Below are 17,303 nucleotides of genomic sequence, written 5' to 3'. Positions count from 1 at the left end.
AAAAAAAAAAAATGTGTATTAAACCCAAAATCCTTCTCAGTGACAACAAGCATAGCACTGCACTGCTCTCTGTCCACAACGAATGATGTAACTAGTGTTTGGCAGTGAAACGCTGTGGTATAATCAATTCAGCGTGTCTGTGTAACACACAGAGACACACAGTCGTCCTCTCTCTCTGCAGTGAATCGCATGAAATGAGCAGCCGCAAAATGGCTGCCGATTATATAGGGCTGTGAATGAATGCTGATAGGCTGCATCCCGCATGTGATTCAGGGTCATGCCGCCTACCTCCCTTCCCGCCTTGCCTTCCCGCCTTCCCAGCATCCCCTTCCCCATGTACTGACATGTTGCGAATCGAATAAATCCTGAAATTCGTAACAAATTCGGGTTCTTCTGCTTCAATTCGCTCATCTCTAGTCCTAACACCACAATGAATCTTAAAGGGTTGAAATGTTGCCATTTCAAAAACTTTTAACAAAAGAGAGAAACTTGTTCCATTCGGTATCTCAGCTTAATTGTTGAAGCCTTTTTCCATACATATATTATCACGCTTTAATCATGTGGGAAGTGAAATTATAGAAATCACTGTGGCATTATTTAAGTGAAGCTCATTCAACTGTAACTCTACGTTATCTCGAATAATTTTTTGTTCCCTGCAGAGAACTGCAAAATGGTTGTCAGTTAAAGTAATTTGCTGCAGAATTCTCGTCTGTGAATATCTTTGCTTCTGTATCTTATCTGTTAATAGGCTTAATTAACCTCAATTGTCCTAGATTGTCCTTAACTATAGTCTTACAAAATATATTATGAAAAACTTTATGATTATTATTATTATTTTTGTCTCTGTCATAACTGCAAAATACTCAAATTCTTGAACTAAAACTACAATTGCTCAGAATTACATTTTACTAGAGACATTTTAATTTCAGTATAGTAACTAAAGGGACAAATTAGAGTGTCATGAACTACAAGTACATCTCCATCCAAAATTTGCAACTTGCTGTGGTTCAGTGTAATACTGGGTGGTTAAGATGACACGGCGATTGTATGGCACTAGAAGGCGGTCCTGCAAAATTTTGCCCTCTGCCCTACTGCTTATTGTGTTTTTCACAGAAGATCTAGTAAAATATGTAGTTTGTTCATGTTAAACTTGAAACACTACAGAAACCAATTGTTAAATTATATAAAAAATGTCACATTGCGGGTTTTGCCAGGCTGATATGAGTAGCTGGTCAGTGTTTTTGTGCCCACACTACAAAGTAATTGTGAACAGAAACAGTTGGCTCTGTTCACTGTGTAGTAGTAAGATTAACTGCAGCTCAATTTCCATTCAAGGGAATCAGGCCCCTGGCCATTAAACAGTTAAAAGAGCCATCTGCTTCCACTGCCATTTACTCTATAGTGCGGGTGCTGACCAGATGATTGGCAAGGGGGCTGGGTGTTAGCACACTACAGAACATAGAATGATAGTGATAGACCATCAATCATATGAACCTAAGTGTGAGGGATACTGTTTTATATATGTTTTCCTATGTTTTTATATTGTAACTGCATTGCAACAGGTATAGCTGAGAGCAGAAAGTGTCGGTGGTATCCTGCGCTATGGCAGTAGGTAAAAATACCATCATGACCTTATGACCTATGGTCACCAAAAATTTAAAATATGTGACCATATATCTGGGCATGACAATTAATATGAGTTATTTAGCTCATTGATTGGCCCTAGGCGGTACTTTTCGCAATCTCATAAAATAATATGCAGGTGTTATAAAATATGCAGATTTATAAGTTATGGATAATAGACATAAATGAGTATATAAACACAATGATTATGTATATAAGAATCATAATTTAGATATGAACATATATAAATATCAGTGAAGCATTATAAACTTACATAAAGTACAAATACGAGATACAGAAATTAGTAACTATGTCACAGTATAACATCAGTTAAAGGGGTACTCCACCCCTAGACATCTTATCCCCTATCCAAAGGATAGGGGATATGATGTCTGATCGCGGGGGTCCTGCCGCTGGGGACCCCCGCAAAATAGCATGCAGCACCCACATGTGTCTGCTTCCAGCAGCGCTGGAGGTTCTGGCTCCCGACCACGGGAACGGAAGATCGTGATGTCACGACTCTGCCCCCATGTGACGTCACGCTCCGCTCCCCTCAATGCAAGTCTATGGGAGGGGGTGTGACAGCTGTCATGCCCCCTCCCATAGGCTTGCATTGAGGGGGTGGAGAGTGACATCACACGGGGTGAAGCCATGATGTCACAATGCTTCGGCCCCGTGATCGACAGTAATCAGACCCGGAGTGAACACGCTCCCGGGACTGATATTAATGGTGTGCGGCATGCAAGATCACGGGGGTCCCCAGTGGCGGGACCCCCGCGATCAGGCATCTTATCCCCTATCCTTTGGATAGGGGATAAGATGTCTAAGCACCAGAGTACCCCTTTAAAATGGTTAGTTCAATATCACATACATGTTATTACCCTGAAAGAGAACATCCCATCAAATGAGCAAAGAATGGGCAAATACATAGGTAAATCAAATGGAAATTATTTGTAAAAACACTCCGCTAATTTCTAACTAACCACACATCTCTGGTAGTACATACATTTAGAGAAATTCTTCTCCTTGTGGATATAGTTTTCTTACATCAATCAGCTAGTGGGGGATAATAGACTTTTTCAGCTGCTGTATGCTACAGAGGAAGTTCTTTTCTTTTTGAATTTCTTTTCTGTCTGACCCCAGTACTCTCTGCTGACACCTCCAGCCAGGTTAGGAACTGTAAGGAAAAGGTGAGGTTTGCTATGGGAATTTGCTCCTACTCTGGACAGTTCCTGACATGGACAGAGGTGTCAGAAATATCGCCCAGGGGAAAATAGGGGGTCATCAGGGCTGTCCTAAAGGATAGGAGCAAGCTGGCAGGGGTGCCACCTCCTCCTTTCCCCTGTGATTTGGCGGTCAGGACTGACCAGCCAATCGCAGGGCAGGGCTGGGGTTAAAGTTGAGGTTCACGCTCTGCCCGCCCCCGGAAGTACGGGCAGAGCGGAGGAAAGATGCCGGCGACAGTTAACAACTTTTTTTAAGGGGGGTGGTGGCAGTAGACAGTTGGGGGCCGGCGGCAGACAGCAGGGGGCCGGTGGTGGGGAGGACCAGTGGAAGCAGACTGCAGGCGGCAGAGATAGAGGCAGCAGTAAATATCTGGTAAGTGATCTTCACTGCTGCCTTGTAGTTTCACAACTACAACTCCCAGCATGCTCAGACAGCCAACGGCTGTCTGGGCATTCTGGGAGTTATAGTTTTGCGACATCTGGAGGGCTACAGTTTGGACACAATTTTATAGTGGTCTTCAAACTGTGCAGTTCCAGATGTTGCAAAACTATATCTCTCTGCATGCCCAGACAGTCCAGGCAAGCCTAGCATTGTAGTTCTGCAACATCTTGCCCTTCAAATGTTGCTGAACTACAAATCCCAGCATGCCTGGACAGTCTGGGCATGCTGAGAGTTGTAGTTTTGCAATATCTGGAAGGGCACAGTTTGGAGACCACTATACAGTGGTGTCCAAACTGTACCTCACAAGTTGAGCTGCGGCAGCTGAAACTCCCAGCGGGAAACTCACTGTAAACCCTTGCCCGTATGAATGTACCCTAGAAACAATGCACTAAATAAAGGGTGAAAAAAACACTACATATACACACACCCTTACACTGCCCCGTCCAAATAAAAATTAAAAACGTCTTGTACAACACTCAGAGTAGACTAGCCGACAGCTCACCTTCGCCACCTGCACCTGTGCACGGGCCTGATCAGCAGCGTCCCTGACCACGTGTAAGCAGCAAACAAAATAGGACGGTCCAGCCCAAGGTAGCAGGTAAAAGCAGTATTATCTTTATTGGGTAGTATTCAGACAGAACATCAGCCGACGCATAAACCAGAGAATCATTACCTAGGTTTATTACATCTTATAGTAAGCAGTTTTATGCAATTAAAAACATCATGAAAAAATATCTACCGATCCTGGAACAAGACTCAGTTTTAAGGAGGTTCGAGACATGTTCTTTTCAGGCCGTAGCTAAGCGGGGACCCTCTTTGGGCTCTCGCTTGTCTCCGAGTCTGTTTGTAGACCCCAATAAAAATAAAAGCAAACCAACATGGTTGAATTTCCCGGGTAACTGGAAGTGTGGTCATAAACAATGTATCACATGCAAATATATGCGGGTTGCCAACACCTTTTCATCATGTAGTACCAATAGAATGTATAATATCAGAACATACATCAATTGCAACACTTCACACGTCGTATATTTAGCGACGTGTGAACAGTGCTGCATTCAATATGTGGGGTGCACCGTGAACGCCCTGAAGGGCCGGATTAGGAGACACTTTTCGGATGCGAAAGGTACAGGGTTCAATGTGTCCTCCTTGTCAAGGCACTTCAGGGACATTCACGGTGGCAATGTTAGCTCTTTGCAAATTATGAGTATAGAAAAGGTTTTTAGACATACGAGAGGTGGAGACCATCGGCGGGCACTCCTGAACCGGGAGTCTTTCTGGATGTTCCAGCTAGATACACGTCAGCCTTTGGGGATGAATCTTAGACAGGATTTGATTTTGTCCTGCTGAGATCACCTTAAAATATAAGTATATCCATCTGTTATTTCTTGCGTACATATATACCTCTTGTTTGCAGCCAACCGCTAATTTTTATAATTTTTATAAATTTTTATAAATTTTTATAAATTTTTATAATTTATAATTTGTTTTGATGCATATCTAAATATTGAACATGTTATGCAGATCATTTTTTCCTATTTTTCTCTGGTTTAGTTCCCTATTTGTTATCTTAAGATGTTCTGAATTTTGTGTACCAGCAGCTTGTAATCAATGAATCCAAACCATGTTTTATAGAAACCACTCATCCCTACCATGTTTTCCAAGTCTCTTCCCATCCAGGCTGATGTAAGATCACATGACCATTTAGTTTTATATAAAAGGAATATGTTTTAATGTTTATACATGCCATGACTAAGGACCGGGTGTAGGTCCGAAACGCGTCGGCTGATGTTCTGTCTGAATACTACCCAATAAAGATAATACTGCTTTTACCTGCTACCTTGGGCTGGACCGTCCTATTTTGTTTGCGTCTTGTACAACACTGTTTCCAAAACGGAGCCTCCAGCTGTTGCAAAATAAATCCCAGCATTGCCAGACAGCCATTGACTGTCCAGGCATGTTGATAGTTTTGCAACACCTGGAGGCACCCTATTTGGCGAACACTGCCGAACAGTATTTTTGGTGGAGGAGGAAACCGCCATGCCTGCATCCAGGTCCATCCCTATGCAAATCCCAAATTTAGGCCTCAAATGTGCATGGTGCTCTCTCAATCTGGAGCCCTGTCGTATTTCAAGGCAACAGTTTAGGGCCACATATGCGGTATTTCTGTACTCAGGAGAAATTGCGCTACACATTTTGTTTTGTTTTTTTCTCCTTTTACCCCTTATGAAAAGGTAAAGTTGGGGTCTACTGCAGCATGTTAGTGTAAAAAAAAATAGTTTACTCTAACATGCTGGTGTTGCCCCATACTTTTCATTTTCACAAGATGTAAAAGAAAAAAAAGACCCCCAAAATTTGGAACACAATTTCTCCTGAGTACGGAAATACCCCATATGTGGGTGTAAAGTGATCTGCGGGCACACATCAAGGCTCAAGAGTGAGAATGCCAAGTACATTTGAGGCCTAAATTGGTGATTTGCACATGGGAGGCTTATTGTTACAGCGGTTCTGACATAAACACAAACAAAAAAAAAAAATGCATGTGACCCCATTTTGAAAACTACACCACTCACAGAACATAAATAGCATAATATAGTTTGCCTTAACACCCCACAGGTGTTTGACAAATTTTCATTAAAGTTGGACGTGAAAATGAAAAATTAGATTTTTTTTCACTAAAATGATGGTGTTACCCAAAATTTTTCATTTCCACAACGGGTAATAGGGAAAAGGCCCCCCAAAATTTGTAAGACCATTTCTTATGAGTATGAAAATACCTCATATGTGGATGTAAAATGATCTGCAGACGCACTACAGGGCTCAGAAGGGAAGGAGCGCCATTAGGTATTTCCATTACTCAGAAGAAATGGGGTTACACATTTTGGGGGGCTTTTTCTCCTATAACCCCTTGTGAAAATAAAAAATTTGGGGAAACACCAGCATTTTAGTGAAAAAATATCTAATTTTTCATTTCCACGTTGCATTTGTCAAACACCTGTGGGGTGTAAAGTCTCAAGTTACCCCTTGTTACGTTCCTTGAGGGGTGTAGTTTCCCAAATAGTGGGCCATATTTTTAATTTTTTCTATTCTGGCACCATATGGGTTTCCTAAATGTGACATGCCCCCCAAAAACCATTTCAGCTAAATTCACTCTCCAAAATCCCATTGTCGCGCTTTCCCTTCTGAGCCCTCTAATGCACCCACAGAGCACTTTAAATCCACATATGGGGTATTTCCTTACTCGAGAGAAATGGGGTTACAAATCTTAGAGGACATTTTCTCCTATTAACCCTTGTGAAAATGAAAAATTTGGGGTAACACCAGCATTTTAGTGGAAAAAAATTTAAACAATTTCATTTTTACATCCCACTTTAACGAAAGTTTGTCAAACACCTGTGGTGTGTTAAAGCTCACTATACCCCTTGTTACATTCCTAGTGGGGTGTAGTTTCCCAAATAGTGTGCCATGTTTTATTTTTTTTGCTCTTCTGGCACCATGGGGGCTTCCTAAATATGACATGCCCCCCAAAAACCATTTCAGCAAAATTCGCTCTCCAAAATACCATTGTCGCTCTTTCCCTTCTGAGCCCTGTAGTGCGCTCGCAGACCACTTTATGTCCACATATGAGGTATTTCCTTACTTGAGAGAAATTAGGTTACTAATTTTGAAAGGCTTTTTCTTCTTTATCCCTTGTAAAAATGAAAAAAAATGGGTCTACTAACATGTAAAAATTGAAGATTTTGAATTTTCTCCTCCACTTTGCTGCTATTCCTGTGAAACACCTGAAGGGTTAACAAACTTTATGAATATCCTTTTGAATACTTTGAGGGGTGCAGTTTTTATAATGGGGTCATTTATGGGGTATTTCTAACATAAAGACCCTCAAATTCACTTCAGAACTTGTCCCTGAAAAATTCTGATTTTGAAATTTTTGTGAAAAATTGGAAAATTGCTGCTGAACTTTGAAGCCCTCTGATGTCATCCAAAAGTAAAAACATTTCAATTTTATGATGCAAACATAAAGTAGACATATTGTATATGTGAATCAATATATAATTTATTTGGCATGTCTATTTTCCTCACAAGCAGAGAGCTTCAAAGTTAGAAAAATGCAAAATTTTCCAATTCTTCATGACATTTTGGAATTTTTCACCATGAAATGCAAGTATTGACGAAAATTTACCACCAACATAAAGTACAATATATCACAAAAAAAAATCTTGGAATCAAATTCATAAGTAAAAGCATCCCAGAGTTATTAATGCTTAAAGTGGCAGTGGTCAGATTAGCAAAAAAATGGCTGTGTCCTTAAAGTCAAAATGGGCTGTGTCCTTAAGGGTTTAACTTCCTGGCGCCAGTTGATATGAAAAAAAAAATGTTTTCCACTGAAGTACCCCTTTAAAGTTGATTGTCAGAGACAAAATGCCTCTCTTGACTAAGTACGGTACGGTCCACGCCATTCCCTTACTGACACAGAGGATCCACTACCAGTACCGCTTCCTGCTACCAGTCCGGATCCCTACACTCATGCTAAGAACCTTAAACGTGCATGGGGATGAAGTGTACTCCTGCTAAAAATTCTGTCCAAGACATTTCCCTTAATAGTCCTATTCTGAGAGTGAGATGAGGAAAGACAGATTACAGATTGCACACCATTGATAGGAGAAATGGTACCAGGGAGTAGAGATGGGCAAATCTTTCAATAATTCTATTCGTCCGATTCGCCAAATTTTCCGGAAATTTTTTGTTCGATCTGAAAATTTTTGCAGGGAATCACTATTAAAAACGGCTATTTCCGGGCTATAGAGAACCTCATTAGGGAGTGTGGAACACTTTGCCTTGCCGTAAAATGCATATGGAGTGTGCTCGGGTAGTGAAATAATACTATTTAGTATGACATGCAGATTACAGGCGTCATTAGAATCATTGCCGCAGAGTGTGGATGTGGCAGCAGGGTCATGAGACCATATGGCATCACAATTGAAGAGATTACAGAGATTTTTGAGATGTCCCTGTCTGCACTATGGTTGCTTGCAGTCTTTGAATGTGGAGTGCTTCCTGTGATTATCTCAATTTGCAGACTATTAAATGGGCAGTGTCAGATACAAAAACTTTTGATATGTTGTAAAGCATGCAAAACCAATAGGTTTTGCAATTGCTTTCATTAGAAAATGTTCAGTAGTTCATACTGAAAAAGCCAGTCAAACATCTGCCCCCCCGCCCCCTTGGACACATACTAGTCGTGATATGTCCATGCATCATCACCTATGTCATGGACACACTTCCTTGATTGACAGCTGTGAGCGCAGGGCTCAACGTGGGAAAAATCCTCCCACTGTCAGCTTGTCTCCAACTACTGTCAGTGAGGACAAGCTGGGAGTCTGCAGTTTTGCTAATGCTAGGGAGATGTGAGCAGACTGCATAAAACATTTTTTGGTCAGATCTGACGGGTACGCATTAAATGACTTCTAAACTCTCCCTGCCTGCCTGCCTGCCTGCAGCGATGCGGACTTGAGGTCAATGGATTTCCCCTGTGCTGATCTGCATTGTCAGTAACGCTGAACAATGACCACACAGTGTCTGTTCTCTCAGGAAATGCCCGTCTTCGGCAATGGCTGCCGAATATTAAGGGCTGTGACATCACAGAGCTGGCTGGCTGCTGATAGGCTGCATGTTGCCATGTGATTCAGGGTGATTCCGCCTACCCACCTTCCCAGACTTCCTTGCCCTATGTCCTCACATGTGTAGCCAGTATTTTAGCCCTCTTGCCCACACAAAATGTAGTGAAGGAAGCGATTCGTTACCACGAAGCGCGAGGAAATTTGCATTCATTCAGAATCAAATTTTTCATGAAATTCGGAAAGAATTAGACTTCATCAGCTTTGATTCGCCCGTCTCTACCAGGGAGTAAAGTGGATATCAGATGCTACATCAGATACTACATTTGAGCTTTACCAGGATATAGTTATTACCTGCCCCAAGGGGAAAGACTAAGGGCACTAGTAATGTGAAAAGGGCTAAAATAAAAGGAATAAACAGTTTACAACCGTTGTGGGTTACCCCTTTCCAGCCATAAGCATGCCTGTTGATTTGTTTAGGAAATGTATTTCCCTTGTGGAAGAATTTGCTGTTAGCAGTAAAGAATTGTGACTTTGTTCAGGTTACCAGCATATCTGTCCTGAGTGGTACCCCAAAACATAATTGGTCCAAACACTACACAGATAACCTGTGCTGCCCTGCTGCTGCCCTACTACAGCTCTTATAACTTTACAGAAGGTGATCAGCAAAGCTAAAGGTATAGCTATTTTTTGGAACTGACAGATTCCCATGTCTGTGCACCATTTTGATATTCTTGGTGACATTTTTTTATTGAACATATTGATACATTTCTCCTACAGTCCCCCATTAGAGATATTTTTTTTCCAATTATATAGGCTGTGTTTTACCATTTGATTTTTCATCTCCAAAATTGAAAGAATTATTCATGGAAATCATATTAAAAATAAAATGTTCCACTTAAAATGCCATAATTAAAAAAATTATAATTTAAAATAAATAATTTAATAAAACTCTGCTGATGTAATATTCCGTTTACTTAAAATTCAGCAAGCAAAGAAAATCTTATTTTATTTTTACATATATACAATGCAGAAAAAAATAAATTTGCTGTCAAAATTATACCTCTTTCGTTCAGAGTATATTCTTCAAGTGAATGTAATCAAATCAAGGTGTCTATTTGCTTAAAAAAAACAGCACACTGAAACTGATAGAATTGCAAATTGAGCTTCACTTCTAAAAGGTTCTTTTACTTCGTAGAATCATGATGATGGTAAAAGAAAGAAAAAGCTCAGAATTTTCAGGTGGGATTTACATACATTTTTCATTTCAAGTAAAATGGCATTCATTCCGGGATTATAAAGGGTGTTTGGCAAGTCTTTTGAATAATAACTAGCAATCATGCCAATAATTCTTAAAATAATAACAGATATAAGATATTAAAAATACATATATTTTTCATATCAACTGGTTCCAGAAAGTTATACAGATTTGTAAATTATTCCTATAAAAAAAATCTTAACCCTTGCAGTACTTATCAGCTGTTGTATGCTGCACAGAAAGTTGAGCAGTTATTTTCAGTCTGATCGCAGTGCTCTCTGCTGACACCTCTGACCATGTCAGAAACTGTCCAGAGGATTGGTTTGGTATGGGGATTTCCTACTCTGGACAGCTCCTGATATGGACAGAGGTGTCAGCAGAGAGTATTGTGGTCAGACAGAAAAGAACAACTCAACTTCCTCTGAAGCATACAGCAGCTGATAATTACTGGAAGGATTAAGATTTTTAAATATAAGTAATTTACAAATCTTTTAATTAAAAAAATAATAATAATTCCACCAGAATACCCCTTGTAAAACATGTAAATATTTTTTGCTGTTTTAGCACTACAGGTGCTTCCTAAATGTGACATGCCCCCCCCCCCCAAAAAAACAAAACAAAACAGAAAGACTCACTCTCCAAAATCCTTCCCTTTTGAGCCCTCTACTGCACTCACAGAGCAGTTGACATACACATATGAGATTTTTCCTTGCGCAAAAGAAATTGGGTTACACATTTTAGGATGATTTCTTTGCTGTTACCCCTGGGTCCACAAGAACATGCAAGTGTAAAGAATGAAGATTTAGAATTTTTTCCTTCACGTTGCTGCTATTCCTATGAAACACCTAAAGGGTTAACACACTTACTTAATTTTTCACCAAGAAATGATGCAAGTATCAACAAAAATTTACAACTAACATAAAGTAGAATATGTCACGAAAAAATAATCTCAGAAAGAGAATGAAAAGTAAAAACATCCCAGAGTTAATAATGCTTAAATTCACAATGGTCAGATTAGCAAAAAATGGCTCAGTCCTCAAAGGGGTACTCCGGTGAAAACCTTTTTTCTTTTAAATCAACTGGTGGCAGAAAGTTAAACATATTTGTAAATTACTTCGATTAAAAAATCTTAATCCTTTCAGTACTTATTAGCTGCTGAATGCTACAGAGGAAATTCCTTTCTTTTTGGAACACTGATGACATCACGAACATAGTGCTCTCTGCTGACATCTCTGTCCATTTTAGCAACCATGGATAGCAGATGTATGCTAAGGGCAGCATGGTGGCTCAGTGGTTAGCAGTGCTGGGGACTTGGGTTCAAATACCACTAAGGACAACAATAATTAAAGACTTATTATTATTATTATTATTATTATTATTATAACGTCAGCAGAGAGAACTGTGGTCGTGATGTCATCAGAGAGCATTCCAAAAAGAAAATAATTTTCCTCTGTAGTATTCAGCAGCTAATAAGTACAGGAAGGATTAAGATATTTTAATAGAAGTAATTTACAAATATGTTTAACTTTCTGCCACCAGTTGATTGAAAAGAAAAAAGGTTTTCACCGGAGTACCCCTTTAAGGGGAAAATGAGCTGTGTCCTTATGGGGTTAAAGCATCTGCATTAAAGGTTATATTTTAATTGTTTACCCCCTGTGAATTGCATGCTAGCATACACGTAAACTTTACAAATGATATTTACAAACGATAACACATACTTTTTTGAAAAATGGAGATGGGCTTTATCTATATATATAAAACTCAATGGCCCTCATTTACTAAGAGTGTCGGGTTTATCTCTGAGTGTTTCCTCATTTACTTGGTGTATTTTTGTCCCTGATTTACTAATGTGTCGCACCGGAAAAAAAAAAAAATGTGTCTCACGGGTTGGAAATTGTGTCGCAGGGTAAATTGTATATATGTCCCCCGCACAGCGCATGTTATATATATCCCCCACACAGCGCTATCATATACCCCCTGCAGCGCATGTGTATATATATATATATATATATATATATATATATATACACCCTGCACTGCGCTATTATATGACCCCCGCAGCACATGTGTATATATATATATATACCCCCGCACAGTGCTATTATATACCCCCTGCAGCGGATGTGTAATATATATCCCCCCACATAGCGCTATTATATACCCCCGCAGCGCATGTGTATATATATATATATATATACCCCCCGCACAGCGCTATTATATACCCCCCCGCAGCGCATGTGTACACATATATATATATCCCCCCGCATAGCGCTATTATATACCCCCCGCAGCGCATGTAGATATATATTGTATATGCCCCGCACAGCGCATCTATATACGTATGCCTCTGAAGTGCTATCAATTACTAATGCAGTGGTCTCCAACTTGCGGACCTCCAAATGTTGCAAAACTAAAACTCCCAGCATGCACGGACAGCCGTTGGCTGTCCGGGCATTCTGGGAGTTGTAGTTTTGCAATATCTGGAGGTCCGCAGGTTGGAGACCACTGCGCTTCAGAGGCATACGTATATAGAAGCAAAGTGGGGAGGAGACATATAGCGTTATCTGGTCCCCACTTGGCTTCTATGCACAGTCCTCAGCAAACATTACAGCTGCCCCATTGCCTCCCCCATCCCCGGTGTTATAATTACCTGTTCCCGGCCCAGGTCTGCGATGCTTCTGGTTTCGGTGCTGTTACTGTGCGCTGTCACTGTGCGCACTGACGGTGACATCACAACGTTCGTTGTGTACGTCACTCTTCAGTGCGCACAGTGACAGCACACAGCAAGAGCGCTGAAGCCAAAAGCATCGAGGACCTGGGCCTGGAACAGGTAATTATAACACCGGGGATGGGGGAGGCGATGGGGCAGCTGTGATGTTTGCTCAGGACTGTGCATAGAAACCAAGTGGGGACCAGATAACGCTATATGTCTCCTCCCCACTTCCCTTCTATATACGTATGCCTCTGAAGCGCAGTGGTCTCCAACCTGTGGACTTCCAGATGTTGCAAAACTACAACACCCAGAATGCCCGGACAGCCAACGGGAAGTTGTAGTTTTGCAACATCTGGAGGTCTGCAAGTTGGAGACCACTGCATTAGTCATTGATAGCACTTCAGAGGCATCCGTATATAGATGCGCTGTGCAGGGCATATATAATATATATCTATATGCGCTGCGGGGGGTATATAATAGCGCTATGCGGGGGGGATATATATTTGTGTACACATGCGCTGCGGGGGGGTATATAATGGAGCTGTGCGGGGGTATATATATATACACATGCGCTGCGGGGGGTATATAATAGCACTATGTGCGGGGTATATATATATATATATACACATGCACTGCGGGGGGTATATAATAGCGCTATGTGGGGGATATATATATATATATACACATGCGCTGCGGGGGGTATATATATATACACATGCGCTGTGGGGAGTATATATATATATATATATATATATATATATATGTATATATGCATGTACACATGCGCTGCGGCGGGGGACAAGACATATAGCGCAGCAGGGGGCAAGATATATAGAAGCTGTGGCGACATATACAAAATCCCCAGCGATTCTATATATCTTTCCCCACCGCAGCTCGCAGGGATCCCTGAATGGCTCTTCAGTACTGGCCATTCAAGGATCCCGGCGGGGAATTTGAAAATGAAAGTAAAATACATCGCTGGGGAGCGGACCATGCCGCCCGCTCCCCTGCTTAATAACTTTTGATCGGTTTGGGTCTCAGAAGTGAGACCCGATGCGATCAACCCTTTAGCCCCTGTACTACTACCCCCAACATGGAACAGACCCTGTTCCATGATGGGGGTAGGATTAACTCGGTTTTCAGTAATTTCCAGACAGCTCAGAGCTGTCGGGTTTTAGTGAAGAAAAATTCACAGGTTTTCCTGTGAGTTTTTCCTCATACTCCGAGTGTTTTTTCTGTTTTCCCTTTTTGTGATAACCACGCCCATTTTCATGATATATTTTGTCGGGTTGTGCGACCAAATTTGTGTCGCATGGGCTATGCAACACAAATTTGGTCGCACAACCCGACAAAAAAAGTCGAGTTGACATTAGTAAATGAGGGCTAATGTGTGTGTGTGTATGTGTGTATGTTCCAGCATCACGTCCAAACGGCTAAAGATATTAAAATGAAACTTGGCACACGTTACTTATATGTCAACAACAAACATAGGATAGGTGATTTAACCCTTACTCACCCCCATTTGCCAGGGGCGGGGTTTATGTTTAAAGTCCCATACAAGTCAATGGGAAATATATGTTACTGCATAACTTCCAAACGTCTGGAGATATTTCGATAATACTTAGTTACATGTTACTTATAAGTCCACTTAAAATATAGGATAGTTAATTTAACCCTTAACTACCCCCATTTGTGAGGGTCGGTTTTTGCTTAAAGTCCCATGCAAATCAATGGGAAATGTATGTTCCCACATAACTTCCGATACAGCTGGCGATATTTCAATACCTGGTACACATATTACAGGTCGAAATAGGAGGTCTGGATATGAGGACGGGATATGAGGAAGGGATAGGAGGTCAGGATAGGAGGTCGGGATAGAAGGACCGGGATAGGAGGTCGGGATAGGAGGTCAGGATAGGAGGTCGGGATAGGAGGTCGAGATAGGAGGTCGAGTTAGGAGGTCGGGATAGGAGATCAGGATAGGAGGACGGGATAGGAGGATGGGATATGAGGTTGAGATAGGAGGTCGAGATAGATGGACTGGATAGGAGGACAGGATAGGAGGACAGGATAGGAGGTTGAGATAGGAGGTCGAGATAGGAGGACGGGATAGGAGGACGGGATAGGAGATCGAGATAGGAGGACAGAATATGAGGATGGGATGGGAGGTCAGGATAGGAGGTCGGGATAGGAGGACTGGATAGGAGGTTGGGATAGGAGGACAGGATAGGAGGACAGGATAGGAGGTCGGGATAGGAGGTCGAGATAGATGGTCTGGATAGGAGGACAGGATAGGAGGTCGGGATAGGAGGTCGGGATAGGAGGTCAAGATAGGAGGACGGGATAGGAGGATGGAATAGGAGGACGGGATATTAGGACGGGATAGGAGGTCGAGATAGGAGGTCGAGATAGGAGGACGGGAGAGGAGGACGGGATAGGAGAACGGGATATTAGGAAGGGATAGGAGGTCGAGATAGGAGGTCGAGATAGGAGGTCGAGATAGGAGGACGGAATATGAGGACGGGATGTAAAGTCAGGATAGGAGGTCGGGATAGGAGGGCTGGATAGGAGGTTGGGATAGGAGGTTGGGATAAGAGGACGGGATAGGAGGTCGAGATAGATGGACTGGATAGGAGGACAGGATAGGAGGTCGGGATAGGAGGTCGAGATAGGAGGTCGAGATAGGAGGACGGGAGAGGAGGACGGGATAGGAGAACGGGATATTAGGAAGGGATAGGAGGTCGAGATAGGAGGTCGAGATAGGAGGTCGAGATAGGAGGACGGAATATGAGGACGGGATAGGAGGTTAGGATAGGAGGTCGGGATAGGAGGACTGGATAGGAGGTTGAGATAGATGGACTGGATAGGAGGACGAGATAGGAGGAGGTCGAGATAGGAGGTCGGGATAAGAGGACAGGATAGGAGGACGGGATAGGAGGACGGGATAGGAGGTCAAGATAGGAGATCGAGATAGGAGGTCGAGATAGGAGGTCAAGATAGGAGGACGGAATATGAGGATGGGATAGGAGATCAGGATAGGAGGTCGGGATAGGAGGTCGACAAAGGAGGTCGAGATAGGAGGACGGGATAGGAGGACGGGATAGGAGGTTGGGATAGGAGGACGGGATAGGAGGTCGAGATAGATGGACTGGATAGGAGGACAGGATAGAAGGTCAAGATAGATGGACTGGATAGAAGGACAGGATAGAAGGTCGAGATAGGAGGTCGAGATAGGAGGACAGGATAGGAGGACGGGGTAGGAGGTCAGGATAGGAGGGCGGGATAGGAGGAAGGGATAGGAGGTTGGGATAGGAGGACGGGATAGGAGGTCGAGATAGGAGGTCAAGATAGATGGACTGGATAGGAGGGCTGGATATGAGGTCGGGATAGGAGGTCGAGATAGGAGGTCGAGATAGGAGGACAGGATAGGAGGACGGGATAGGAGGATGGGATAGGAGGTCGGCATAGGAGGTCGGGATAGGAGGCCTGGATAGGAGGTTGGCATAGGAGGACGGGATAGGAGGACGGGATAGGAGGTCGAGATAGATGGACTGAATAGGAGGACAGGTTAGAAGGTCGAGATAGGAGGTCGAGATAGGAGGACGGGATAGGGGGACGGGATAGGAGGTCAGAATAGGAGGTCGGGATAGGAGGACTGGATAGGAGGTTGGGATAGGAGGACGGGATAGGAGGTCGAGATAGGAGGTCGAGATAGATGGACTGGATAGGAGGACAGGATAGGAGGTCGGGATAAGAGGTCGAGATAGGAGGTCTAGATAGGAGGACGGAATAGGAGGACAGGATAGGAGGATGGGATAGGAGGACGGGATAGGAGGACGGGATAGGAGGACTTCTATGGGAGAATAACGCCACAATTTTGACTAAAAAAATCGCCAATGGCTAAACATGCTACGATTTTGGAAAACCGCCAAGTAGCTGAAAAACGCCAAAAAAGAGTGAAAAAATTCCAAAAGGATTTAAAAAAATGCGATTTCTCATTCATTTACAGCTAACATCTGCGGCAGAATTAGCGTTTTTCTTGGCGTTTCCCCCCCCCCCCCCAAAAAAAAAAAAAAGTAGTACTTTAGCCTCAGTGATACCTTGTTTTAATCCTGCACACTTTATTGGGTTTAGTGCAGGTGAACAGCCTGTCAGTTTTTCTTTCATGCCAAACGTTATGATACCAAAAATGTTAGTTATTTTTGACAATATTTAAATAACACCTTTTTAGCCCCCCTCCCCCCTTTGTGCCTATTATAAGCAACTGTTTAATTTCAATGTAATGCATAAGTATTACATTAACCCCTTAAGGACTCAGTCCATTGGGGCCTTAAGGACTCAGACAATTTATTTTTTATGTTTTCGTTTTTTCCTCCTCGCCTTCAAAAAATCATAATTCTTTAATATTTTCATCCACAGACTA

Source organism: Hyla sarda, chromosome 6 (genome assembly GCF_029499605.1).
Source record: "Hyla sarda isolate aHylSar1 chromosome 6, aHylSar1.hap1, whole genome shotgun sequence".
In the NCBI taxonomy this organism is placed as follows: Eukaryota; Metazoa; Chordata; class Amphibia; order Anura; family Hylidae; genus Hyla; species Hyla sarda.
Note: the sequence above shows the minus strand (reverse complement) of the source record.